Below are 27,125 nucleotides of genomic sequence, written 5' to 3'. Positions count from 1 at the left end.
GGGGGGGGCTGAGCTGGACCCAAGGAAATAAATAATAACTATCCAAAAACCCCTAAGTTAGTCTTACCTGCCTCAAGCACAGCTAGCTAACTAACCAAAAACATACAGTGGGTGGTCCGCCCAGTTCTAACTAGTGTTCTTAGATAGTATTCCTACGGGTAATGTATGCCCATGGGCGACTTGTCTTGGTACCCCCTGTTCCCACCATCAAACGAACTCAAACACCATAACAAAACAATACTCACAGGATAACAGACAAAGTGACATGTAGTTGCAAAAACAAAAGAGAGATCTATTTCTTGAGAAAACAACTGACTGGGTTTTTAAACAAAGGGAAAGGGGATGTGATTGGGTAAGGGAAAAGGAGCAGGTGTCTTCTGATTGGCGACTAATTGGTGACTGATTGGGGAATGATGATTGCCACCTGTGAGGAGGGGAGAAGGAGAGAAAAGAAATACACACACAGGATACATACACAGGATACCTGTATCCGTAACAATATCCACATTAAAACGAGTCCTATATTGACATAATCTGAAAGGCCACTCAGCAAGGAAGAAGCCACTGTTCCATAACCACCATAAAAAAAGCCAGACTACGGTTTGCAACTGCACATGGGGACAAAGATCGTACCTTTTGGAGAAATGTCCTCTGGTCTGATGAAACAAAACAGAACTGTTTGGCCATAATGACCATTGTTATGTTTGGAGGAAAAAGGGGGAGGCTTGCAAGCCCAAAGAACACCATCCCAACTGTGAAGTACGGGACTGGCAGCGTCATGTTGTGGGGGTGCTTTGCTGCAGGAGGGACTGGTGCACTTCACAAAATAGATGGCATCATGAGAAGTTTATGTGGATATATTGAAGCAACATCTCAAGACATCAGTCAGGAAGTTAAAGCTTGGTCGCAAATGGGTCTTCCAAATGGACAATGACCCCAATCATACCTCCAAAATTGTGGCAAAATGGCTTAAGGACATCAACGTTAAGGTATTGGCGTGGCCATCACAAATCCCTGACCTCAATCCTATTGAACATTTGTGGGCAGAACTGAAAAAGCATGTGCGAGCAAGGAGGCCTACTAACCTGACTCAGTTACACCAGCTCTGTCAGGAGGAATGGGCCAAAATTCACCCAACTTATTGTGGGAAGCTCGTGGAAGGCTACCCAAAACGTTTGACCCAAGTTAAACAATTTAAAGGCAACGCTACCAAATACTAATTGAGTGTACGTAAACGTCTGACCCACTGGGAATGTGATGAAAGAAATAAAAGTTGAAATAAATCATTCAGACCTACTATTAATCTGACATTTCACATTCTTAAAATAAAGTGGTGATCCTAACTGACCTAAAACTGGGAATTTTTACAAGGATTAAATGTCAGGAATTGTGAAAAACTGAGTTTAAATGTATTTGGCTCAGGTGTATGTAAACTTCCGACTTCAACTGTTAGTCATTTAACTTGCTATGTCAAAAAAGTATATTGCATTTAATTGAGAGAGACAGAAAGAGGTGGAGAGAGATGGAAAGAGATGGAGAGAGAGATGGAGAGAGAGGTAGAGAGAGCGGTAGAGAGAGATTGAGAGAGGTAGAGAGAGAGAGAGGTAGAGGGAGAGAGAGGTGGAGAGAGAGATGGAGAGAGAGGCAGAGATAGAGGTAGAGATAGAGGTGGAGAGAGAGAGGTAGAGAGAGAGAGAGAGGTGGAGCGAGGGAGAGAGGTAGAGAGAGAGATAGACTATACTTAAAACGTTTAAAGAGTGTTAAAGAGTTTAACACTCTTTAAACTCTTTAAACTCGTAGTTTATTTCGCTTTTGTTTATTATCTATTTCACTTGTTTTGGCAATGTTAACATATGTTTCCCATGCCAATAAAGCCCTTAAATTGAAATTGAATTTAATTGGTAGAGAGACAGGTAAAGAGGTGGAAAGAGAGGTGGAGAGAGAGAGAGATGGAGAGAGGTAGAGAAAGAGAGGTAGAGAGAGAGAGGTAGTGAGAGAGAGGTAGGGAGAGAGAAGTAGAGCGAGAAGTAGACTATACTTAAACACTTTAACATCATCCTTAGCTCTGTCATCTTCCGCAATATTTGGAACCAAGGACTGATCACCCCAATCTACAAAAGTAGAGACAAATTTGACCCCAATAACTACCGTGGGATATGCGTCAATAGCAACCTTGGGAAAATCCTCTGCATTATAATTAACAGCAGACTAGTTCATTACCTCAGTGAAAACAATGTACTGAGCAAATGTCAAATAGGCTTTTTACTAAATTACCGTACGGCAGACCACCTATTCACCCTGCACACCTAAATTGACAAACAAACAAACCAAAACAAAGGCAAAGTCTTCTCATGCTTTGTTGATTTCAAAAATGCTTTTGACTCAATTTGACACGAGGGTCTGCTATACAAATTGATAGAAAGTGGTGTTGGGGGATAAACATATGACATTATGAAATCCATGTACACAAAATTGGCAAAAAACACACATTTCTTTCCACAGGCTGTGGGGTGAGACAGGATGCAGCTTAAGCCCCACCCTCTTCAACACATATATCAATGAATTGGAGAGAGCACTGCAGCACCTGGCCTCACCCTACTAGAATCTGAAGTCAAATGTATTTTGTTTGCTAATGACCTGGTGCTTCTGTCCCCAACCAAGGAGGGCCTACAGCACCACCTAGATCTTCTACACAGATTCTGTCAGACCTGGGCCCTGACAGTAAATCTCAGAAAGACCAAAAAAATGGTGTTCCAAAAAAGGTCCAGTTGCCAGGACCACAAATACAAATTCTGTCTAGACACCGTTGCCCTAGAGCACACAAATAACTATACCTACCTCGGCCTAAACATCAGCACCACAGGTAACTTCCACAAAGCTGTGAATGATCTGAGAGACAAGGCAATAAGGGCCATCTATGCCATCAAAAGTATCATAAAATTCGACATACCAATTAAAATACTTGAATCAGATATGGAACCCATTGTCCTTTATGGTTGTGAGGTCTGGGGTCTGCTCACCAACCAAGAATTCACAAAATGGGACAAACACCAAATTGAGACTCTGCATGCAGAATTCTGCAAAAATAACCTCACTATACAACGAAAAACACCAAATAATGCATGCAGAGAAGAATGAGGCCAATAACCGCTAATGATCAAAATCCAGAAAAGAAACGTTAAATTCTACAACCACCTAAAAGGAAGTGATTCCCAAACTTTCCATAACAAAGCCATCACCTACAGAGAGATGAACCTGGAGAAGAGTCCCCTAAGCAAGCTGGTCCTGGGTCTCTGTTCACAAGCACAAACAGACCCCACAGAGCCCCAGGACAGCAACACAATTAGACCCAACCAAATCATGAGAAAACAAAAAGATAATTACTTGACACATTGGAAAGAATTAACAACAAAAAACAGAGCAAACTAGAATGCTATTTGGCCCTAAACAGAGAATACAAGCTTTGACTATGTACAGACTCAGTGAGCATAACCTTGCTATTGAGAAAGGCCGCCGTAGGCAGACCTGGCTCTCAAGATGAGGTGGAAACTGAGCTGTACTTCCTAACCTCCTGCCAAATATATGACCATATTAGAGAAACATATTTCCCTCTGATTACTCAAAAACCCAATTTTGATAAATTCCCATACCTAACCACTAACCCCTTACCCTAATTCTAACCCTAAACGTATCCCCTAAGCTTCAAATAGCCTTTGAGGGAGAATTTCTCAAATTTTACTATACTTGTGAGGACTTTGTGGGAATTTAGGTCCCCACATGGATAAAAAGAACCAACCCACACACACACACACACACACACACACACACACACACACACACACACACACACTGTCACATGTAATTAAGTTAGGGTAACAGAATGATACTGAGAATCTGAGGACTACTTTTAACCATTTCCACAGAAAAATGTTAGAAAAACACATTTTACTCAATGAACAATGCAGTTTGGTGACAGAATGATAGTAACCTAACCTAGTAAAATCTCCCTCTGTTTTAAAAGTGTTAAATGTCTCCTGACCCCTCCTGTCTCAGCCTCCAGTATTTATGCTGCAGTAGTTTGTGTCGGGGGGCTAGGGTCAGTCTGTTACATCTGGAGTATTTCTCCTGTCTTATCCGGTGTCCTGTGTGAATTTAAGTATGCTCTCTCTAATTCTCTCTTTCTCTCTTTCTTTCTTTCTCTCTCTCGGAGGACCTGAGCCCTAGGACCATGCCTGGCATGATGACTACTTGTTGTCCCCAGTCCACCTGGCCGTGCTGCTCCTCCAGTTTCAATTGTTCTGCCTGCGGCTATGGAACCCTGACCTGTTCACTGTGATTACTATTATTTGACCATGCTAGTCATTTATGAACATTTGAACATCTTGGCCATGTTCTGTTATAATCTCCACCCGGCACAGCCAGAAGAGGACTGGCCACCCCTCATAGCCTGGTTCCTCTCTAGGTTTCTTCCTTGGTTTTGGCCTTTGTAGGGAGTTTTTCCTAGCCACCGTGCTTCTACACCTGCATTGCTTGCTGTTTGTGGTTTTAGGCTCTGTTTCTGTACAGAACTTTGAGATATCAGCTGATGTAAGAAGGGCTATATAAATACATTTGATTTGATTTAAATATCTACTCAGAATTAAGATTCAAAGATGTCTGCAAAAAGAATGGGGTGTCAGCTATGACATTTGTATTTGTATATATTAGGGATCCCCATTAGTTCCTGCCAAGGCAGCAGCTACTCTTCCTGGGGTCCATCAAAATTAAAGCCGTTTTTAAAGCTATTTAAAAGATTACATGAAATTACATTTCATAACACTTTTCACAACACATTTAAGTGTGTGCCCTCAGGCCACTACTCTACTACCACATATCAACAACACAAAATCCATGTGTACGTGTGTGTGTACGTGTGTGTATGTTGTCATGTGTGTGTGTATGTGTGTGTCTGTGCCTGTGTGTGTGTCTCCACACATTCTGTTCCATAAATTGTATTTTTATCAGATTTTTCAAGTGAGTCACTTGATGTGGAATATAGTTCCATGCAGTCATGGCTCTATGTAGTACTGTGCGCTTTCTACAGTCTGTTCTGGACTTGGGTACTGTGAAGAGACCTCTTGTGGGGTATGCATATGTGTCAGAGCTGCGTGCTAGTAGTTTAAACAGACAGCTTGGTGCATTCAACATGTCAGTACTTCTTGATGAAGTCAATCTCTCCTCTCCTATTAATGTTAGCTCTCCATGTACATTCGCAAGGACCAGCCTTGCTGCCCTGTTCTGGGCCAATTGTAATTTTCCTAAGTCGCTCTTTGTGGCACCTGACCACACGACTGGAGTGTACATTAGTCCAGGTGCATTCGGAAAGTATTCAGCCAACTTCCCTTTTTCCACATTTTGTTACCTTACAGCCTTATTGTCAAATCGATTAAATAAATGTTTTTCCTCATCAATCCACAGATAATACCCCGTAATGACATCACAATACCCCATAATGACATCACAATACCCCATAATGACAAAGTGGAAACAGGTTATTAGAAATGTTTGCAAATGTATACAAAAAAACATCAGAAATACCTTATTTGTGTAAGTATTCAGACCCTTTGATATGAGACTCGAAATTGAGTTCAGGTGCATCCTGTTTCCATTGATCATCCTTGAGATCTTTCTACAACTTGATTGGAGTCCACCTGTGGTAAATTCAATTGATTAGACATGATTTGGAAAGGCACACACCTGTCTATATAAGGTCCCACAGTTGAAAGTGCATGTCAGAGCAAAAACCAAGCCATGACGTTGAAGAAAATTGTCCGTAGAGCTCAGAGACAGGATTGTGTCGAGGCACAGATCTGGGGAAGGGTACCAAAACATTTCTGCAGCATGAAGGTCCCCAAGAACAGTGGCCTCCATCAATCTTAAATGGAAGAAGTTTGGAACCACCAATACTCTTCCTAGAGCTGGCCGCCCGGCCAAACTGAGCAATCGGAGGAGAAGGGCCATGGTTAGGGAGGTGACCAAGAACCCGATGGTCACTCTGACAGAGCTCCAGAGGTTCTATGTGGAGATGGGAGAACCTTCCAGAAGGACAATCATCTCTGCAGCACTCCACAAATCAGGCCTTTATGGTAGTGGCCAGACGGAAGCCACTCCTCAGTAAAGGCACATGACAGCCCGCTTGGAGTTTGCCAAAAGGTACCTAAAGGACTCTCAGACCATGAGAAACAAGATTCTCTAGTCTGATAAAACCAAGATTGAACTCTTTGGCCTGAATGCCAAGTGTCACGTGTGGAAGAAACCTGGCGCCATCCCTACGGTGAAGCATGGTGGTGGCAGCATCATGCTGTGGGGATGTGTTTCAGCGGCAGGGACAGGGAGACTAGTCAGGATCGAGGGAAAGATGAACGAAGCAAACCACAAAGAGATCCTTGATGAAGATTGGGGCGAAGGTTCAACTTCCAACAGGACAATGACGTTAAGCACATAGCCAAGACAACGCAGGAGTGGCTTCGGGACAAGTCTCTGAATGTCCTTGAGTGACCCAGCCAGAGCCCAGACTTGGTGCATTCGGAAAGGGTCTAAATACTTTCCGAATGCACCATGACAGTTTACAATCCGGGGTTACTCCAAGCAACTTAGTCTCCTCAACTTGCTCAATTTCCACATTATCCATTAGAAGATTTGGAGCGGAAATGGAGGAAAACTAGCCTCCCTGCGGACCTGGCATCTTTTCACTCCCTCCTCTCTACATTTTCTTCCTCTGTTTCTGCTGCTAAAGCCACTTTCTACCACTTAAATTCCAAGCATCTGCCTCTAACCCTAGGAAGCTCTTTGCCACCTTCTCCTCCCTCCTGAATTTTCCTCCCCTCCCCACCCTCCTCCCTCTCTGCTAATGACTTTGTCAACCATTTTGAAAGAAGGTTTACGACATTCGATCCTCGTTTGTTAAGTCAAATGACACCGCTGGTCCTGCTCACGTTGCTCTACCCTATGCTTTGATCTCTTTCTCCCCTATCTCTCCAGATGAAATCTTGCGATTTGTGACGGCCGGCCGCCCAACAACCTGCCCGCTTGACCCTATACCCTCCTCTCTTCTCCAGACCATTTCCGGAGACCTTCTCCCCTACCTCACCTCGCTCATCAACTCATCCTTGACCGCTGGCTACGTCCCTTCCGTCTTCAAGAGAGCCAGAGTTGCACCCCTTCTCAAAAAACCTACACTCGATCCCTCTGATGTCAACAACTACAGACCAGTATCCCTTCTTTCTTTTCTCTCCAAAACTCTTGAGCGTGCCGTCCTTGGCCAGCTCTCTTGCTATCTCTCTCAGAATGACCTTCTTGATCCAAACCAGTCAGGTTTCAAGACTGGTCATTCAACTGAGACTGCTCTTCTCTGTGTCACGGAGGCTCTCCGCACTGCTAAAGCTAACTCTCTCTCCTCTGCTCTCATCCTTCTAGACCTATCTGCTGCCTTTGATACTGTGAACCATCAGATCCTCCTCTCCACCCTCTCCGAGTTGGGCATCTCCGGCGTGGCTCACTCTTGGATTGCGTCCTACCTGACAGGTCGCTCCTACCAGGTGGCGTGGCGAGAATCCGTCTCCGCACCATGTGCTCTCACTACTGGTGTCCCCCAGGGCTCAGTTCTAGGCCCTCTCCTATTCTCGCTATACACCAAGTCACTTGGCACTGTCATATCCTCACATGGTCTCTCCTATCATTGCTACGCAGACGACACACAATTAATCTTCTCCTTTCCCCCTTCTGATAACCAGGTGGCGAATCGCATCTCTGCATGTCTGGCAGACATATCAGTGTGGATGACAGATCACCACCTCAAGCTGAACCTCGGCAAGACGGAGCTGCTCTTCCTTCCGGTGAAGAACTGCCCGTTCCATGATCTCGCCATCACGGTTGACAACTCCATTGTGTCCTCCTCCCAGAGTGCTAAGAGCCTTGGCGTGACCCTGGACAACACCCTGTCGTTCTCCGCTAACATCAAGGCGGTGACCCGATCCTGTAGGTTCATGCTCTACAACATTCGCAGAGTACGACCCTGCCTTACACAGGAAGCGGCGCAGGTCCTAATCCAGGCACTTGTCATCTCCCGTCTGGATTACTGCAACTCGCTGCTGGCGGGGCTCCCTGTCTGTGCCATTAAACCCCTACAACTCATCCAGAACGCCGCGGCCCGTCTGGTGTTCAACCTTCCCAAGTTCTCTCACGTCACCCCGCTCCTCCGCACACTCCACTGGCTTCCAGTTGAAGCTCGCATCTGCTACAAGACCATGGTGCTTGCCTACGGAGCTGTGAGGGGAACGGCACCTCCGTACCTTCAGGCTCTGATCAGTCCCTACACCCAAAGAAGGGCACTGCGTTCATCCACCTCTGGCCTGCTCGCCTCCCTACCTCTGCAGAAGCACAGTTCCCGCTCAGCCCAGTCAAAACTGTTCGCTGCTCTGGCACCCCAATGGTGGAACAAGCTCCCTCACGACGCCAGGACAGCGGAGTCAATCACCACCTTCCGGAGACACCTGAAACTCCACCTCTTTAAGGAATACCTGGGATAGGATAAAGTAATCCTTCTACCCCCCCCCCCCCCCCCCAAAAAAAGATATAGATGTACTATTGTAAAGTGGTTGTTCCACTGGATATCATAAGGTGAATGCACCAATTTGTAAGTCGCTCAGGATAAGAGCGTCTGCTAAATGACGTAAATGGAAGATTTAGTTGAGGTTTAGGTTTAAGTGAATGATTTGTCCCAAATACAATGCTTTTAGGTTTAGAAATATTTAGGACTTGCTTGTTTCTTTCCACCCATTCTGAAACTGACTGCAGCTCTTTGTTAAGTGTTGCAGTAATTTCACTTGTTGTGGTAACTGACGTGTATAGCGGTGAGTCATCAGTATACATAGACACACAGGCTTTACTGTGTTAGTAAAGATTGAAAAAAGTAAGGGGACTAGACAGCTGCCCTGTGGAATGCCTGACTCTACCTGGATTATGTTGGAGAGGCTTCCATTAAAGAACACCCTTTGTGTTCTGTTAGACAGGTAACTCTCGATCCACAATATGGCAGGGGATGTAAAGCCATACATGTTTTTCCATCAGCAGATTATGATCGCTAATGTCAAAAGCTGCACTGAAGTCTAACAAAACAGCTCCCACAATCTATCTCACAATTTACACACTTTATCTCAGCCAGTCATCAGTCATTTGTATAGATGCCGTGCATGTTGAGTGACCTTCCCTATAAGCGTTCACAATCATTCATTGACTCAGATGGCTCATTCATCACAAAACCCATTGATATTGCAAGTACTTTAAGGATTTTTTTTATTGGCAAGATTAGCACATTTAGGCATAAATCAGACTCCCCTTACATTATTAAACACCTGTTGAGAGGTTTCTCAACCAACAGGGTATGCAGGGTGCTGTTCATCCAGCCCAGCACTAACACATACACACGTACATAATCACGCATGCACGCATGCACAAACGCACATACACACTCACACCCAGCAGTTCGAAGTAAACAACTATCCATCAAGCTTTGGATTAATCACGTGTGTGTTTGTGCCGTGAAGAAACACACACACTCTTTAGATTATTATTTTTTAAGTGTTAATGTGGTTTGCAGTTTTACGAGAGAGATTCAGGCGACTGAGATGCAGCCAAAAGGTCCCTTTCGGTTTAGTGACTGACCTGTCAAGGAACAGACACGGAACAGTGAGCCTTATGGTTCTGACTCCCTGTTGTGCATTTAGATCAGAGTCTTAAGCGGCGTCTTCCCCTTCACCTGCACTGATATGAGAGAGCTTGACTGGCGGCCAACTGCTTTGAGCTGTCTCCTGTGGAGATGGAAGGGAGGAGAGGAGGAAGGGAGAGGAGGACAGGAGGAAAGGAGGTGAGGAGGAAAGGAGAGGAGGAGAGGTGGAAAGGACAGGCAGAAAAGGAGAGGAGGAGAGGAGAAGAGGAGGAAAGAAAAGGGGGAGAGGAGGAAAGGAGGAGAGGAGGAAAGGAGAAGAGGAGGAAAGGAGAGGGGGAGAGGAGGAAAGGAGAGGAGGAAAGGAGAGGAGGAGAGGAGAGGAGGAGAGGAGGAAAGGAAGAGATGTGGAGAGGACACTGACACTGCATCTCATCTATGGTAATATGTTTGCCAGGGAAGTTCTAATGTTTGAGTCTGTGCTCTGCTCGGGTGTGTACAAAATGTACCTAAAATAAATTACATCAAAAAGCTGAAGGCAGGCAGCTGTGACCTTGTTGTGGATTAAATGAAGTGAGAAGTAGTTTGTGATTGTCTACAACTGAAAATGTATCCACTCACTACTTTGGAAAAGAGTGTCTGCTAAACTACTCAAATGTAAAATCATTGCAGTCATGTTAAAGACCTTTTTCCAGAAGCAAAACCTTTTTAGTTAATGCTGTGCAACCTGTGAACAAATCAAATGGGACCTTGTGAAGGAACATAGGAAATGAAAGAAATGCAGTGAAAAGTACATCTCATAATCTCAAAGGGTTGCTGTGTTCCTGTCCAGGGGCCTCATTTATAAAACGGACTTACGATCAATGTTGATCTTAAGTCTGACTTACGCAGAAAACCACCTATAAGTAGTTATTTATAAAACCTGACTTTGACGTGGAAATGATCTTATCTCTACGCACATTCTAGACTTGACATAAGTGATTTTCCTGCTGGTTATGTACGGGGATTGCAGTTTGGGACGCATATGCCTCCAAGCCTGGGGTGAACTTTGCATTAGCTTTATGAACCATTTGTTAGGAATTATCATTAAATGTGTGAGGAATTAATTGCCAGACGCAAGGTGTTTTGAATTAAAAACAGGATGCGATGTTCTATATAAATAGTGTGTCAAATTAGAAAAAAGTATCCATGGCTGTTCTTGCGTTCTTGGAAGACATTGAAAACCGTGCTTTTAGAAGGGAGAGAGTTTTCAGAGACCGGAATGACTTTTTTGGGATGATCCATGGCTATTCCTGACTAAACCCTCATTTGTGCTAGCATTCTATAAGGGGAAATTGCTGATTGTAAGTCACGTTCAGGTGCCGTCAATGTTAAGTTAATGAGAGATTTATAGATCACAGGTGCGTAAGTTACAAACGGGCTTCTTAGAAGCGGCCTAAGCAAGGTTTTTTATGCTCAGTATATTTTGTGAATCCAACGTAAACACACCGTCGGACATTATCTTACGACTAAGTTCAAGTATAAATCTAATAACATTTTTAGAAATGAGGCCCCAGGGGTATGTCTGTCATTTAAACACTAACTGCTTTTTCTTTTCTTTTTTTATGTAAACAATTGATTGAATTTTTATCATACATTAAACAAAAGAACCACACAACACACCTAGGCCTAACTGTAGACAAGCCCAATGGGCCAAAGCAAATAAAACAATAACTAACCAGACCAACCAACATATACAACACATTTAAATAATTAAACAAAACACATAGGAAGAGTTTTTTGATTCTGTTCTGATAAGTGGTATTTCATGTCCATGATATTCCTTTATGTGATAAGTGGTATTTCATGGCCATGATATTCCTTTATGTGATAAGTGGTATTTCATGTCCATGATATTCCTTTATGTGATAAGTGATATTTCATGTCCATAATATTCCTTTATGTGATAAGTGGTATTTCATGGCCATGATATTCCTTTATGTGATAAGTGGTATTTCATGGCCATGATATTCCTTTATGTGATAAGTGGTATTTCATGGCCATGATATTCCTTTATGTGATAAGTGGTATTTCATGGCCATGATATTCCTTTATGTGATAAGTGGTATTTCATGGCCATGATATTCCTTTATGCGACAAGTGATATTTCATGGCCACGATATTCCTTTATGCGACAAGTGATATTTCATGGCCCCGATATTCCTTTATGCGATAAGTGATATTTCATGGCCCCGATATTCCTTTATGCAATAAATGATATTTCATGGCCACGATATTCCTTTATGCGATAAGTGATATTTCATGGCCACGATATTCCTTTATGCGATAAGTGATATTTCATGGCCACGATATTGCTTTATGCGATAAGTGATATTTCATGTCCACGATATTCCTTTATGCGATAAGTGATATTTCATGTCCATGATATTACTTTATGCGATAAGTGATATTTCATGTGCATGAAATTCCTTTATGCGATAACTGATATTTCATGGCCACGATATTCCTTTGTGCGATAAGTGATATCTCATGGCCACGATATTCCTTTATGCGATAAGTGATATTTCATGGCCACGATATTCCTTTATGCGATAAGTGATATTTCATGGCCACGATATTCCTTTGTGCGATAAGTGATATCTCATGGCCACGATATTCCTTTATGCGATAAGTGATATTTCATGGCCACGATATTGCTTTATGTGATAAGTGATATTTCATGGCCACGATTTTCCTTTATGTGATAAGTGATATTTCATGGTGTCACGTCCTGATCAGTAAAGGGTCTATTTGTTATTGTAGTTTGGTCAGGACGTGGCAGAGGGTATTTGTTTTCATGGTTTTGTGTATGTGTTTAGATAGAGGGATATTTTGTGTAGACTGTTTCTGGGGTTTATTGGTATAAGTGTCGATGTAGAGGGGGTAGTTGATTTAGGTGGTTCGGGGTGTGTGTGTATTGTAGAGGTGTATTTGATTTATGTGTTCTGGGGTGTTGGGTATGTTCTTGTGTTTGTATTTCTAAGGGGCTGTTCTAGTTTTGTATTTCTGTGTTGGCCTGGTATGACTCTCAATCAGGAACAGCTGTACATCGTTGTTGCTGATTCAGAGTCATACCCAAAATATAAACTTGTTTTACTCCAATCTTTGTAAACAATGTACATGTAAACAAAGACTGTATAGCCTCAAAACATGGTTCATAGTATGATGTTGATATCATGGATGGTAAGTGATAAGAGCCAGTGAAAGTAAAACAAGTTTATATTTTGGGTTCTGATGGGGTACGACAGTTGAACTAAGCTCATAAGGCATTTATACATTATATTCTTCAAGAATCAATGGCTAATATATCATTCATTTATACGTCCAAAAATGGATGTATCAACTAAGAAGTCCAGCTGTAAAGGCACATAAAGGAATATCATGGACATGAAATTTCACTTATCAGTGAAATTGATCAGTCCTTGCATCCATACTGTAGCTCTGTCTATGAATTCTCCAGGCCCATCCCTCAGCTTTTTACCAAAACACAAGCAGGGAGAACTCTTATTGTTTCAATGAAGGATTCTAGCTTTAAGGAAAAGCACAAATTGTTTCCATATCTTTTTGCATGCTGTATGGTTTTTCTCCAGCCTTTTGGCTCACATAATTTCATACAATTATGTTTTTATTAACAGATCCATCCATTCTGTGAACCCTGGCTCATTAGAGCTTTGCCAATATTTCAGGACCAGCATTAACACTGACACAATACCTAACATAATATCTTAAATTCTCTGTGAGGTTTGCTGCTTTCTGTCTGAGGTTTCTGTCTGAGGTTTCAAGGCTTCCAATGTCGTTAAAGCAGGACAAGAAACTGTCACATCCCCACAAATGCTCCAAATGTAAAAGCCTCTCTGCTTTGAAGCAGCTGAAAGCTACAGTCTGGGATTTGGAAAGCTGGGATTTCGATTATTGATATTTACCCATTGATTCTTGAAGAATGTAACTTATAAATGTCCTCATTAGCTTAGCACAAATAACTGTCTTACATCATAACACAAAATGTAAGGTTCTATTGCTCTGTTGTTAACAAACAACAAGAATGTAAACCAAAAATGTATTGCTTCAACACATGTTTAAAATCATCTTTTGGATGTGATGGACTGTCTATGAATCTCAGAGGAGTTGTATTTCCCAAACCAAATCACTTAGCTGTATACCAAAACAAGTGGCGAGGCTGGTGGCCATTTTTTGCTGTTTTTTCGAATCCCAGAATGTAGCTTTAAGATATAATAAAATGTCTTTCTGATCTCAAACTGCCTCAGCCTCCAGATATGAAAAAATTTATCCTGATAAAGGCCTTTAATGGCTCTCAATAGCAGACAGAGAAACAGGTTATGTCCCAAAAGACAACCTATTCCCTATATAGTGCACTACTTTTGACCAGAGCTCTATGGGTCCTGGTCAAAAGCAGTGCACTACAAAGGGAATAGGGTGCCATTTGGGCGGGACACATTCACAAAGAGAGGAGAAGCAAGGGAGGAAACGTAGCCTACATTTTTGAACTGGCATCGCAGGGGGTAGAGACACTAGCTGTGCTGCCCCTTAAATGACAGAACTGGGAAATACTATTTTTCACTCCAAGTTTAAATCAAATCAAATCAAATTGATTGTCACAAATTGTATTAGTCACATGCGCCGAATACAACAGGTGTAGACTTTACAGTGAAATGCTTACTTACAAGCCTCTAACCAACAATGCTGTAAAAAAAAAAATACGAGTAAGAATAAGAAATAAGAGTAACAAGTAATTAAAGAGCAGCAGTAAAATAACAATAGCGAGACTGTACACAGAGGGGTGTATAGTCAATGTGCGGCGGCATTGGTTAGTTGAGGTAATATGTACATGTATGTAGAGTTATTAAAGTGACTATGCATAGATGATAACAACAGAGAGTAGTAGCAGTGTAAAATAGGGGGGGCAATGCAAATAGTCTGGGTAGCCATTTGATTAGATATTAAGGAGTCTTATGGCTTGGGGGTAGAAGCTGTTTAGAAGCCTCTTGGACCTAGACGTGGTGCTCCGGTACCATTTGCCGTGCGGTAGCAGAGAGAACAGTCGATGACTAAGATGGCCGGAGTCTTTGACAATTTTTAGGGCCTTCCTCTGACACCGACTGGTGTAGAGGTCCTGGAAGGCAGGAAGCTTGGCCCCAATGATGTACTGGGCCATATGCACTACCCTCCGTAGTGCCTTGCGGTCGGAGGCCGAGCAATTGCCATACCAGGCAGTGATGCAACCAGTCATGATGCTCTCGATGGTGTAGCTTAGCTGTAGAACCTTTTGAGGATCTGAGGACCCATGCCAAATCTTTTCAGTCTCATGAGGGGGAATAGGTTTTGTCGTGCCCTCTTCACGACTGTCTTGGTGTCCTTGGACCATGTTAGTTTGACGGTGATGTGGACACCAAGGAACTTGAAGCTCTCAACCTGCTCCACTAAAGCCCCATCGATGAGAATGGGGGTGTGCTCAGGCCTCTTTTTTGGTAGTCCACAATCATCTCCTTTGTCTTGATCACATTGAGGGAGAGGTTGTTGTCCTGGCACCTCACAGCCAGGTCTCTGACCTCCTCCCTATAAGCTGTATCGTCGTTGTCGGTGATCAGGCCTACCACTGTTGTGTCATCTGCAAACTTAATGATGGTGTTGGAGTCGTACCTGGCCGTGCAGTCATGAGTGAACAGGGAGTACAGGAGAGGACTGAGCATATTCCAGCCCTGAGGTGCCCATGTGTGGAGGATCAGCGTGGCAGATGTGTTACCTACCCTTACCACGTGGGGGCGGCCCGTCAGGAAGTCCAGGATCCAGTTGCAGAGGGAGGTGTTTAGTCCCAGGGTCCCTAGCTTATTGATGAGCTTTGAGGGCCCTATGGTGTTGAATAGAGCACTATAGTCAATGAATAGCATTCTCACATAGGTGCTCCTTTTGTCCAGGTGGGAAAGGCCAGTGTGGAGTGCAATTAACATTGCATCATCTGTGGATCTGTTGGGGCGGTATGCACATTGGGGTGGGTCTAGGATTTCTGGGACAAGACCAGCCTTTCAAAGCACTTCATGGCTACAGACGTGAGTGCTACGGTTCGGTAGTCATTTAGGCAGGTTACCTTAGTATTCTTGGGTACAGGGACTATGGTGGTCTGCTTAAAACATGTTGGTATCACAGACTCGGACAGGGAGAGGTTGAAAATGTCAGTGAAGACACTTGCCAGTTGGTTAGCGCATGCTCGCAGTACACGTCCTGGTAATACGTCTGGCCCTGCGGCCTTGTGAATGTTGACCTGTTTAAAGGTCTTACTCACATCGGCTGCAGAGAGCGTGATCACACAGTCTTCCGGAACAGCTGGTGCTCTCATGTATGTTTCAGTGTTATTTAACTTGAAGCGAGCATAGAAGTAGTTTAGCTCTTCTGGTAGGCTCGTGTCACTGGCAAGCTCTTGGCTGTGCTTCCCTTTGTAGTCTGTAATGGTTTGCAAGCCCTGCCACACCCGCATAGTACGATTCGATCTTAGTCCTGTATTGACGCTTTGCCTGTTTGATGGTTCATCGGAGGGCATAGCGGGATTTCTTATAAGCTTCCGGGTTAGAGTCCCGCTCCTTGAAAGCCGCAGCTCTAGCCTTTAGCTCAGTGCAGATGTTGCCTGTAATCCATGGCTTCTGGTTGGGGTATATATACGTACGGTCACTGTGGAGGCGAAGTCATCGATGCACTTATTGATAAAGCCAGTGACTGATGTGGTGTACTCCTTAATGCCATCGGAGGAATCCCTAAACATATTCCAGTCTGTGCTAGCAAAACAGTCCTGTAGCTTAGCATCTGCTTCATCTGACCACTGTTTTATTGATCGAGTCACTGGTGCTTCCTGCTTTCATTTTTGCTTGTAAGCAGGAATCAGGAGGATATAATTATGGTCAGATTTGCCAAATGGAGGGCAAGGGAGAACTTTGTATGCGTCTCTGTGTGTGGAGTAAAGGTGGTCCAGAGTTTTTTCCGTCTGGTTGCAAATTTAACATGAGGATAGAAATTTGGTAAAACGGATTTAAGGAGCGCGCCTCTGGGTGAGCGTTTTCTTGTTTGCTTATGGCAGAATACAGCTCATTCAGTGCGGTCTTAGTGCCAGCATCAGTCTGTGGTGGTATGTAGACAGCTACGAAAAATACAGATTAAAACTCTCTCGGTAGATAGTGTGGTCTACAGCTTATCATGAGATACTCTACCTCAGGTGAGCAAAACCTCGAGACTTCCTTAGATATCGTGCACCAGCTGTTATTTACAAAAATACATAGTCTGCCGCCCCTTGACTTACCAGAAGCCACTGTTCTGTCCTGCCGATACAGCGTATAACCAGCCAGCTGTATGTTGATAATGTCATAGTTCAGCCATGACTCCGTGACGCATAAGATATTACAGTTTTGAATGTTCCGTTGGTAGTTTAATCTTCCACATAGGTCATCGATTTTATTTTCCAAAGATTGCACATTTGCTAGCAGAATGGAAGGAAGTGGGGGTTTATTCGATCGCCTACGAATTCTCTGAAGGCAGCCCGCCCTCTGGCCCCTTTTTCTCCTTCTCTTCACTCAAATGACTGGGATCTGGGCCTGTTCCCGGGGAAGCAGTATATCATTCATGTCGGGCTCGTTAAAGGAAAAAAAGGATTCTGCCAAAACGTGGTGAATAATCGCAGTTCTGATGTCCAGAAGTTATTTTCGGTCATAAGAGACAGTAGCAGAAACATTATGTACAAAATAAGTAAAATCAGTTACAAACAACGCAAAGAAACAAACAAAAAAACACAATTGGTTAGGAATACGTTAAACGTCAGCCTTGTTCTCCAGCGCCATCCATGCAATCACCACAGGGCCACTGTTGCTAGCTGGGAAAGGGGGTGGTTGTGTTCCCACAGGGTCTCAGTCAGCCTGCAGAGAGAGTAATGATCTGATAACAATGAATAAATCTTACATCTTATTAAGGATTAGACCTTAGTGGACTTCACCACACTAGACACCAGTTTAATACAGCAGTTAGTATGCTTCACTACACTAGACACCAGTTTAATACAGCAGATAGAATGCTTAACTACACTAGACACCAGTTTAGTACAGCAGATAGAATGCTTAACTACACTAGACACCAGTTTAATACAGCAGACAGAATGCTTAACTACACTAGACACCAGTTTAATACAGCAGATAGAATGCTTAACTACACTAGACACCAGTTTAATACAGCAGATAGAATGCTTAACTACACTAGACACCAGTTTAATACAGCAGATAGAATGCTTAACTACACTAGACACCAGTTTAAAACAGCAGACAGAATGCTTAACTACACTAGACACCAGTTTAAAACAGCAGACAGAATGCTTAACTACACTAGACACCAGTTTAAAACAGCAGATAGAATGCTTAACTACACTAGACACCAGTTTAATACAGCAGATAGAATGCTTAACTACACTAGACACCAGTTTAAAACAGCAGACAGAATGCTTAACTACACTAGACACCAGTTTAATACAGCAGATAGAATGCTTAACTACACTAGACACCAGTTTAATACAGCAGATAGAATGCTTAACTACACTAGACACCAGTTTAATACAGCAGACAGAATGCTTAACTACACTAGACACCAGTTTAATACAGCAGACAGAATGCTTAACTACACTAGACACCAGTTTAATACAGCAGATAGAATGCTTCACTAACCAGACCTGTAAACACAGAGGTCATACAGTCATTTTTTGCACTGACTCTATTGCACTGGCACTACACTGACACTCCAACACACACACCAGTGGAGGCTCATCAGAGGAGGATGGGGAAGACCATCTATACTATAGTTACTAAGGCAGGTTATACTGTAGTTACTAAGGTAGTCTATACTATAGTTACTAAGGCAGACTATACTGTAGTTACTAAGGTAGGCTATACTATAGTTACTAAGGCAGGCTATACTGTAGTTACTAAGGCAGGTTATACTGTAGTTACTAAGGCAGGCTATACTGTAGTTACTAAGGTAGGCTATACTATAGTTACTAAGGTAGGCTATACTGTAGTTACTAAGGCAGGCTATACTGTAGTTACTAAGGTAGGCTATACTGTAGTTACTAAGGCAGCCTATACTGTAGTTACTAAGGTAGGCTATACTATAGTTACTAAGGCAGGCTATACTGTAGTTACTAAGGCAGGTTATACTGTAGTTACTAAGGTAGGCTATACTGTAGTTACTAAGGTAGGCTATACTGTAGTTACTAAGGCAGGCTATACTGTAGTTACTAAGGTAGGCTATACTATAATTACTAAGGCAGGCTATACTGTAGTTACTAAGGCAGACTATACTGTAGTTACTAAGGTAGGCTATACTGTAGTTACTAAGGCAGGTTATACTGTAGTTACTAAGGTAGGCTATACTGTAGTTACTAAGGCAGGCTATACTGTAGTTACTAAGGCAGGCTATACTGTAGTTACTAAGGCAGGCTATATTGTAGTTACTAAGGCAGGCTATACTGTAGTTACTAAGGCAGGTTATACTGTAGTTACTAAGGCAGATAATACTGTAGTTACTAAGGCAGGTTATACTATTGTTACTAAGGCAGGCTACACTGTGGTTACTAAGGCAGACTATACTGTAGTTACTAAGGTAGGCTATACTGTAGTTACTAAGGCAGGCTATACTATAGTTACTAAGGCAGGTCCAGATAAAACAATAACTAGGCTTAAAGCTGCAATATCTACATTTTTGGGTGACCGAACCAAAATTCACATATAAAAGTGACTTATAGATTTCTCATTCTCATTGAAAGCAAGTCTAAGAAGCGGTAGATATGTTCTCAGAGCTCTATTTCTATGCTTCCCATTCTTAAGTTTTGTTTAATGCATCTTGTACTTTCGGTTTTGTACACCAGCTTCAAACAGCTGAAACTACAATATTTTTGGTTATTTAAAAGACTGTCACACCCTGATCTGTTTCACCCGTCTTTGTGCTTGTCTCTACCCCCCTCCAGTTGTCGCCCATCTTCTCCAATATCCCCTGTGTATTTATACCTGTGTTCTCTGTTTGTCTGTTGCCAGTTCGTTTTGTTCGTGAAACCTACCAGTGTTTGTTCCCCTGCTCCTGCTTATTTCTTGCTCCTGTTTTCTAGTCCTTCCCGGTTTTGACCGTTCTGCCTGCCCTGACCCTGAGCCTGCCTGCCTAGCAAAGTTAGTCAAAAATAGCTAGCAATGCTAACGTTAGCTAGCGAAAATCCGGAGGTCTCCCCTCAATCTTAGCTAGCTAGCTAACGTTATACTGCATCTAAAGTCAAGCTGGTGACATCAAAATGATGGCAAAAGGTTTTCCTACTAATTATTTGCCATTTAGGAATGGTCCTCGTGTTTTCAAGCCACTGTAATGCACTTTAGACCAAATATTCATCAGTGCCCAATGAGGATTGTTTTTATTGAACCTTTATTTATCTAGGCAAGTCAATTAAGAACAAATTATTATTTACAATGACGGCCTACCCCGGCCAAACCTGGATGACGCTGGGCCAATTGTGTGCTGCCCTATGGGACTCCCAATCACGGCCTGATGTGATACAGCCACGAATCTAACCAGGGTCTGTAGTGATGCCTCTAGCACTGAGATGTTCGGGAGGATGCATTGAGTAGAATGCACAGTCGTGCATCAGTTCTAAAACAAACGTTTAAAACAACATTGACCTAACGTGCACACCATGAATACGTCACACTTTGACTTCTGACTGTTCTGTGACAGGTTCCCCAAACGACATCTAGCAACACCTGTCAGCATTACCATAGAAACAGATGTCACTGTGACACTAGACGAGTGGGGCGAAGTCTCTCTTCTCTCATCACATTCTCCCCTCGTCTCTCTTTCTTTCTCTCTCTTTCAGGGGCAAGAACTGCAAAATTTGTTTCGTATTTGTCTTTAACAGTGAGAGAGTGGGCATGTCTCTATCTCTGTGTGAGTGTGTGTGTGTGCGTGAGAGATAGAGTGAGAGAAAGTAACAAAGTAAAAGAGTGACATGAGGTCACTGATGTGTAATAATCAACCAATCAAACGTGATTAGCAGTGAAACATGTAACAGGGAAGTATATAATACACTTTTCAGTGAGTGACATATATAAATATATAAAGGACAGTGAGTGAAATACAGGTTTTTCTTTATTTTTTACTATTTTCTACATTGTAGAATAATAGTGAAGACATCAAATCTCTGAAATAACACAAATCGAATCATGTAGTAACCAAAACATTTTCAACAAATCAAAATATATTTTATATTTGAGATTATTCAAAGTAGCCATCCTTTGCCTTGATGACAGCTTTGCACACTCTTGGCATTCTCTCAACAAGCTTCATGAGGTAGTCACCTGGAATGCATTTCAATCAACAGGTGTGCCTTGTTAAAAGTTAATTTGTGGAATTTCTTTCCTTCTTAATGCATTTGAGCCAATCAGTTGTGTTGTGACAAGGTAGGGGTGGTATACAGAAGATAGCCCTATTTGGTAAAAGTCCATATTATGGCAAGAACAGCTCAAATAAGCAAAGAGAAACGACAGTCCAGCATTACTTTAAGACATGAAGGTCAGTCAATACAGAACATTTCAAAAAACGATCATGCGCTATGAAGAAACTGGCTCTCATGAGGACCGCCACAGGAAAGGAAGACCCAAAGTTACATTTGCGGCAGAGGATAAGTTCATTAGAGTTACCAGCCACAAAAATTGCAGCCCAAATAAATGCAGACACATCAACTGTTCAGAGGAGACGTGAATCAGGCCTTCATATTTGAATTGCTGCAAAGAAACCACTACTAAAGGATACCAATAATAAGAAAAGACTTGCTTGGGACAAGACACGAGGAATTTACATTAGACCTGTCCTTTGGTCTAATGACTCCAAATTTGAGAGTTTTGGTTCCAACCGCTGTGTTTTTGTGAGACGCGGAGTAAGTGAATGGATGATCTCCGCATGTGTGGTTCCCACCATGAAGGAGGTGTGATGGTGTGGCGGTGCTTTGCTGGTCAATTATGTATTTAGAATTCAAGGCACACATAACCAGCATGGCTACCACAGCATTTTGCAGCAATACGCCATCCCATCTGGTTTGCGCTAAGTGGGACTATCATTTGTTTTTCAACAGGACAATGACCCAACACACCTCCAGGCTGTGTAAGGGCTATTTGACCAAGAAGGAGAGTGATGGAGTGCTGCATCAGATGACCTGGCCTCCACAATCACCCGGCCTCAACCCAATTGAGATGGTTTGGGATGAGTTGGACTGCAGAGTGAAGGAAACACAGCCAACAAGTGCTCAGCATATGTGGGAAATCCTTCAAGACTGTTGGAAAAGCATTCCAGGTGAAGTTGGTTGAGAGAATGCCAAGAATGTGCAAAGCTGTCATGAAGGCAAAGGGTGGCTACTTTGAAGAATCTCAAATATAAAATATATATCAATTTGTGTTACACTTTTTGGGTTACTACATGATTCCATATGTGTTATTTCAAAGTTTTGATATCTCCACTGTTATTCTACAATGTAGAAAAAAGTAAAAAATAAAGAAAAACCCTTGGATGAGTAGCTGTGTCCAAACTTTTGACTGGTACTCTACATTTATAAAGGAGTCCAATTCATTAACCTGGTCCATGCTGTAAAACAAGATGATGGGATATGGAATTCTAAAGTAAGAAAATCTGAAATGAAAGAAGGATATGAAATGAAAGATAGAATCCTAAAGGAAGGTATGAATGAGGGTGAGATGGTGCCTTGAGAGAGACTCTTTAGAGAAGCAATCTAATAGCACAAACAACATGCATAAAAAAAACCTTCATAAGTGGCCTGCTGGAGCATGTGTTATCACTGATAGGATCGGATTTTCCCATTAAATTCTTACCTTAACATTAGAATTATTCCACAATACTTACGAAGGATTCTAGGTTTAGGGGAGCTCTTCTGTGTTTAAAGTGACGGTAGGAAAAAAAAAAGCATCTAATGACGCACTTAACTGTTCTACGAGTGGTCTGATGCCGTCGGTAAATAATGAGCGTTTTCATGTGCAACTTCAACAACAATGGTTTTGGGAAACAGCGCAGAGATTTAATGATGCTCCTACAAAAGACTCTGACGATGAACTTAACCTTAAGATGCTTTTGGGAAATCGCTTCCAGTTCTGCTGGTGATTACCAGGCCTTAGTGTGAGAGAGAGAGTGAGTGAGTGGGAGGAAGAGAAAGAGAGGGAGTGAGTGGGAGAGAGAAGAAGAGGTGTTGAATGAGAAGAAGAAAGGAAAGAGAGAGTATGAGGACTGCAGGTGATTTCAACAGCTGATTCAGTATTCCCTTACCATCCCTCTCACTGGAGACACAGTCACTAGTAAGCCATATGTGTGTGTTTTTTTATTAAACCTTTATTTAACTAGGCAATTCAGTTAAGAACAAATTCTTATTTTCAATGACGACCTACCGGTGAACAGTGGGTTAACTGCCTTGTTCAGGGGCAGAACAACAGATTTTTACCTTGTCAGCTCGGGGATTCAATCTAGCAACCTTTTGATTACTGGTCCAACGCTTTAACCACTAGGTTACCTGCCGTGTGTGTGTGTGTGTGTGTGTGTGTGTGCGTGCGTGGCGCGTGCGAGAGAGAGAGAGAGATTTTGCACATGGTATTAAGTAAATTCGACAGCGAATCTATCTCAGCTGGTCTGTAGTCCTGAATTACAATGAGCACCTGGGCAAAGTTCACAACATGTTCTTTCCAGATGGGAGGAAAATACATCAAATCTGAGAATGCATCAGACTTCTTATGTTCACCTTTTGAAAACGTGCAACCTCTGGCCCCGTCTGTCGGGTGCCTGCCTGGTCTGCCTGTCTTCATTCAGTTTGTGTTAGAATGAAGCACTAAGGCACGAGGGGGTGTGGTATATGGCCAACATACCACAGCTAAGGGCTGTTCTTAGGCAAGATGCAACGTGGCGTGCCTGGATGCAGCCCTTAGCCGTGGTATATTGGTCATATACCACAAACCCCCGAAGTGCCTTATTGCTATTATAAACTGGTTACCAACGTAATAAGAGCAATAAAAATAAATGCTTTGTCATACCTGTGGTATACCACGGCTGTCAGCCAATCAGAATTCAGGGCTCCAACCACCCAGTTTATAATTATATGTCTACACTGAGTGTACAAAACATTAAGAACACCTGCTCTTTCCATGACATAGACTGACCAGGTGAATCCAGGTGAAAGCTATGATCCCTTATTGATGTCACGTGTTAAATCCACTTCAATCAGTGTAGATGAAGGGGAGGAGACAGGTTAAAGAAGGATTTTTAAGCCTTGAGACAATTGAGACATGGATTGTGTATGTGTGCCATTCAGAGGGTGAATGGGCAAGACAAAATATTTAAGTGCCTTTGAACGGGGTATGGTAGTAGGTGCCAGGCACACCGGTTTGAGTGTGTCAAGAACTGCAACGCTGCTGTTTTGTTTTTTACGCTCAACAGTTTCCCTCTGTAACAAGAATGGTCCACCACCCAAAGGACATCCAACCAACTTGACACAACTGTGGGAAGCATTGGGTCAGCATCCCTGTGGAACGCTTTTGACACCTTGTAGAGTTTCATGCTCCGATGAATTGAGGCTGTTCTGAGGGCAAAAGTGGAGGGTGAAACTCAATATTAGGAAGGTGTTCTTAATGTTTTGTACACTCAGTGTACGTCTGACAGGTCACAACGTTTTGTACCTTAACAACAACAACAAAGGAGTGATTTTGTTGTTGTGATTACTTTCATTATCATGTTTTTAAGATGGGCTATGTGTCTGTGTGTGTGTGTGTGTGTGTGTGTGTGTGTGTGTGTGGACATCGTTATCTGGTTGCCACAGGTCCAATTAGACTGTGAGAAAATTGTGCCATTCTGTTGAGGTTTAACCGTCATTCTGACTAGGGGACATGGTGTAGTGTTGATGTAGGAATGATATTTAAAGACAACTGGTCCATAACATTTTCGTAAAAGACAGCAAAAGTTTCAGTCATGTGATATAACTACAGTGCCTTTGGAAAGTATTCAGACCACTTGACTTTTTCCACATTATGTGTACATTTATGAGAAAGAAAACAACAATTGAATCAATTTTAGAATAAGGCTGTAACTTAACAACATTTTTGTTTTACGATACAGCCTTATTCAGAAATTGATCAAATTTGTTTGCTTTTGCTCATCAACAGGTTTTTATACGTTTATTACAAATAAAAAACTAACATTTACATAAGTATTCAGACCCTTTACTCAGTACTTTGTTGAAGCACCTTTTGCAGCGATTATATCATTGAGTCTTCTTGGGTATGATGCTACAAGCTTGGAACACCTGTATTTGGGGAGTTTCTCCCATTCTTCTCTGCAGATCCTCTCAAGCTCTGTCAGTTTGGATGGGGAGCATTGCTGCACAGATATTTTCAGGTTTCTACAGAGATGTTTGATCGGGTTCAAGTCCGGGTTTTGGCTGGGCCACTCAAGGACATACAGAGACTTGTCCCAAAGCCACTCCTGCGTTGTCTTGGCTGTGTGCTTAGGGTCGTTGTGCTGTTGGAAGGTGAACTTTCGCCCCAGTCTGAGGTCCTGAGCGCTCTGGAGCAGGTTTATATCAAGGATCTCTCTGTATTTTGCTCCGTTCATCTCTCCCTTGATCTTGACTAGTCTCCCAGTCCCTGCTGCTGAAAAAAAAAAACACAGCATGATGCTGTCACCACCATGCTTCACCGTAGGGATGGTGCCAGGTTTCCTCCAGACGTGACGCTTGGCATTTAGGCCAAAGAGTTCAATCTTGATCTCATCAGACCAGACAATCTTGTTTCTCATAGTCTGAGAGTCTTTAGGTGCCTTTTGGCAAACTCCAAGCGGGCTGTCATGTGCCTTTTACTGAGGAGTGGCTTCCATCTGGCCACTCTACCATTAAGGCCAGATTGGTGGAGTGCTGCAGAGATGGTTGTCCATCTGGAAGTTTCCACAGTGGAACTCTAGAGCTCTGTCAGAGTGACCATCGGGTTCTTGGTCACCTCCCTGACCGAGGCCCTTCTCCCCCAATTCTTTGGCCAAGTGGCCAGCTCTAGGAAGAGTCTTGGTGGTTCCAAACTTCTTCCATTTAAGAACGATGGAGGCCACTGTGTTCTTGGGGATCTTCAATGCTGCAGAAACATTTTGGTACCCTTCCCCAGATCTATGCCTCGACACAATCCTGTCTCTGAGCTCTACGGACAATTTATTCAACCTCATGGCTTGGTTTTTGCTCTGACATGCACTGTCAACTGTGTGCCTTTCCAAATCATGTCCAATCAATTGAATTTACCACAGGTGGACTCCAATCAAGTTGTAGAAACATCTCAAGGATGATCAATGGAAACAGGATGCACCTGAGCTGAATTTCGAGTCTCATAGCAAAGGGTCTGAATACTTATGTAAATAAGGTGTTTCTGTTTTTTATTTTTATAACTGTTTTCGATTTGTCATTATGGGGTATTGTGTGTAGATTGCTGAGGATTTTTTTATTTATTTAATCTATTTTAGAATAAAGCTGTATTGTAACAAAATATGGGAAAAGCCAAGGGGTCTGAATACTTTCTGAAGGCACTGTATATGCTATACCTAGATGCCATCTTCTGCCATTGTGTCCTTGAGCAAAACACGTAACCCCTACACTGCTCCAGGGGCCTTGCACTCCAATATAAAGTACAAACAAGGAGGTTGTTCTGGTTATGTCACTGTGTCTTGCAGCAGAGTTGAGGTGAATGACAGAGTTGAGGTGAATGACAGAGTTGAGGTAAATGACAGACTTGAGGTAAATGACAGAGTTGAGGTGAATGACAGAGTTGAGGTGAATGACAGAGTTGAGCTGAAGGGGCAGAAAAGAAGAAGATAAAAAAAGTGATAGAAACACAGAATTAAGATATCTGTGCTTTAGCAGCCGTGAAAGCCTTGAGGAGATATTTACAGAGTCGAACAGAGTGCGCTCTGACCGCAGCACTGTTTGACACTGTACTGTCAGTTGTCTCTGTCTCCTCCTGTTTGAAGCACTGCGAGTCATACACCGTCTCTCCTTTCACAAACACACACACTTACAAGTCAAACCGTGGTGGGAAGAAAGAGAGGTGAGAGAATCAAAGGTACCACCAAGGGAGTACAGGAACTACACTAAGAGACCTGAGAACCTGAGACAAAAGGTAGAGTAGCACCAGAAGACCACGCTGTTAGGACTGTCTAGGTGGGAGGCATCGAGGAACAAGACAGAGAGGGAAGAGCTTCATGGAGATATGAGGTTGAAGGAGACACCTCTAAATACAAAGAGGAGAGGAAGAGAGGGAGCGAGGGAGGAAGGGAGAGAGGT

This window comes from Salmo salar, chromosome 11, assembly GCF_965601325.2.
Source record: "Salmo salar chromosome 11, fSalSal1, whole genome shotgun sequence".
NCBI classification, from domain to species: domain Eukaryota; kingdom Metazoa; phylum Chordata; class Actinopteri; order Salmoniformes; family Salmonidae; genus Salmo; species Salmo salar.
This window is presented reverse-complemented; position numbering follows the sequence as displayed.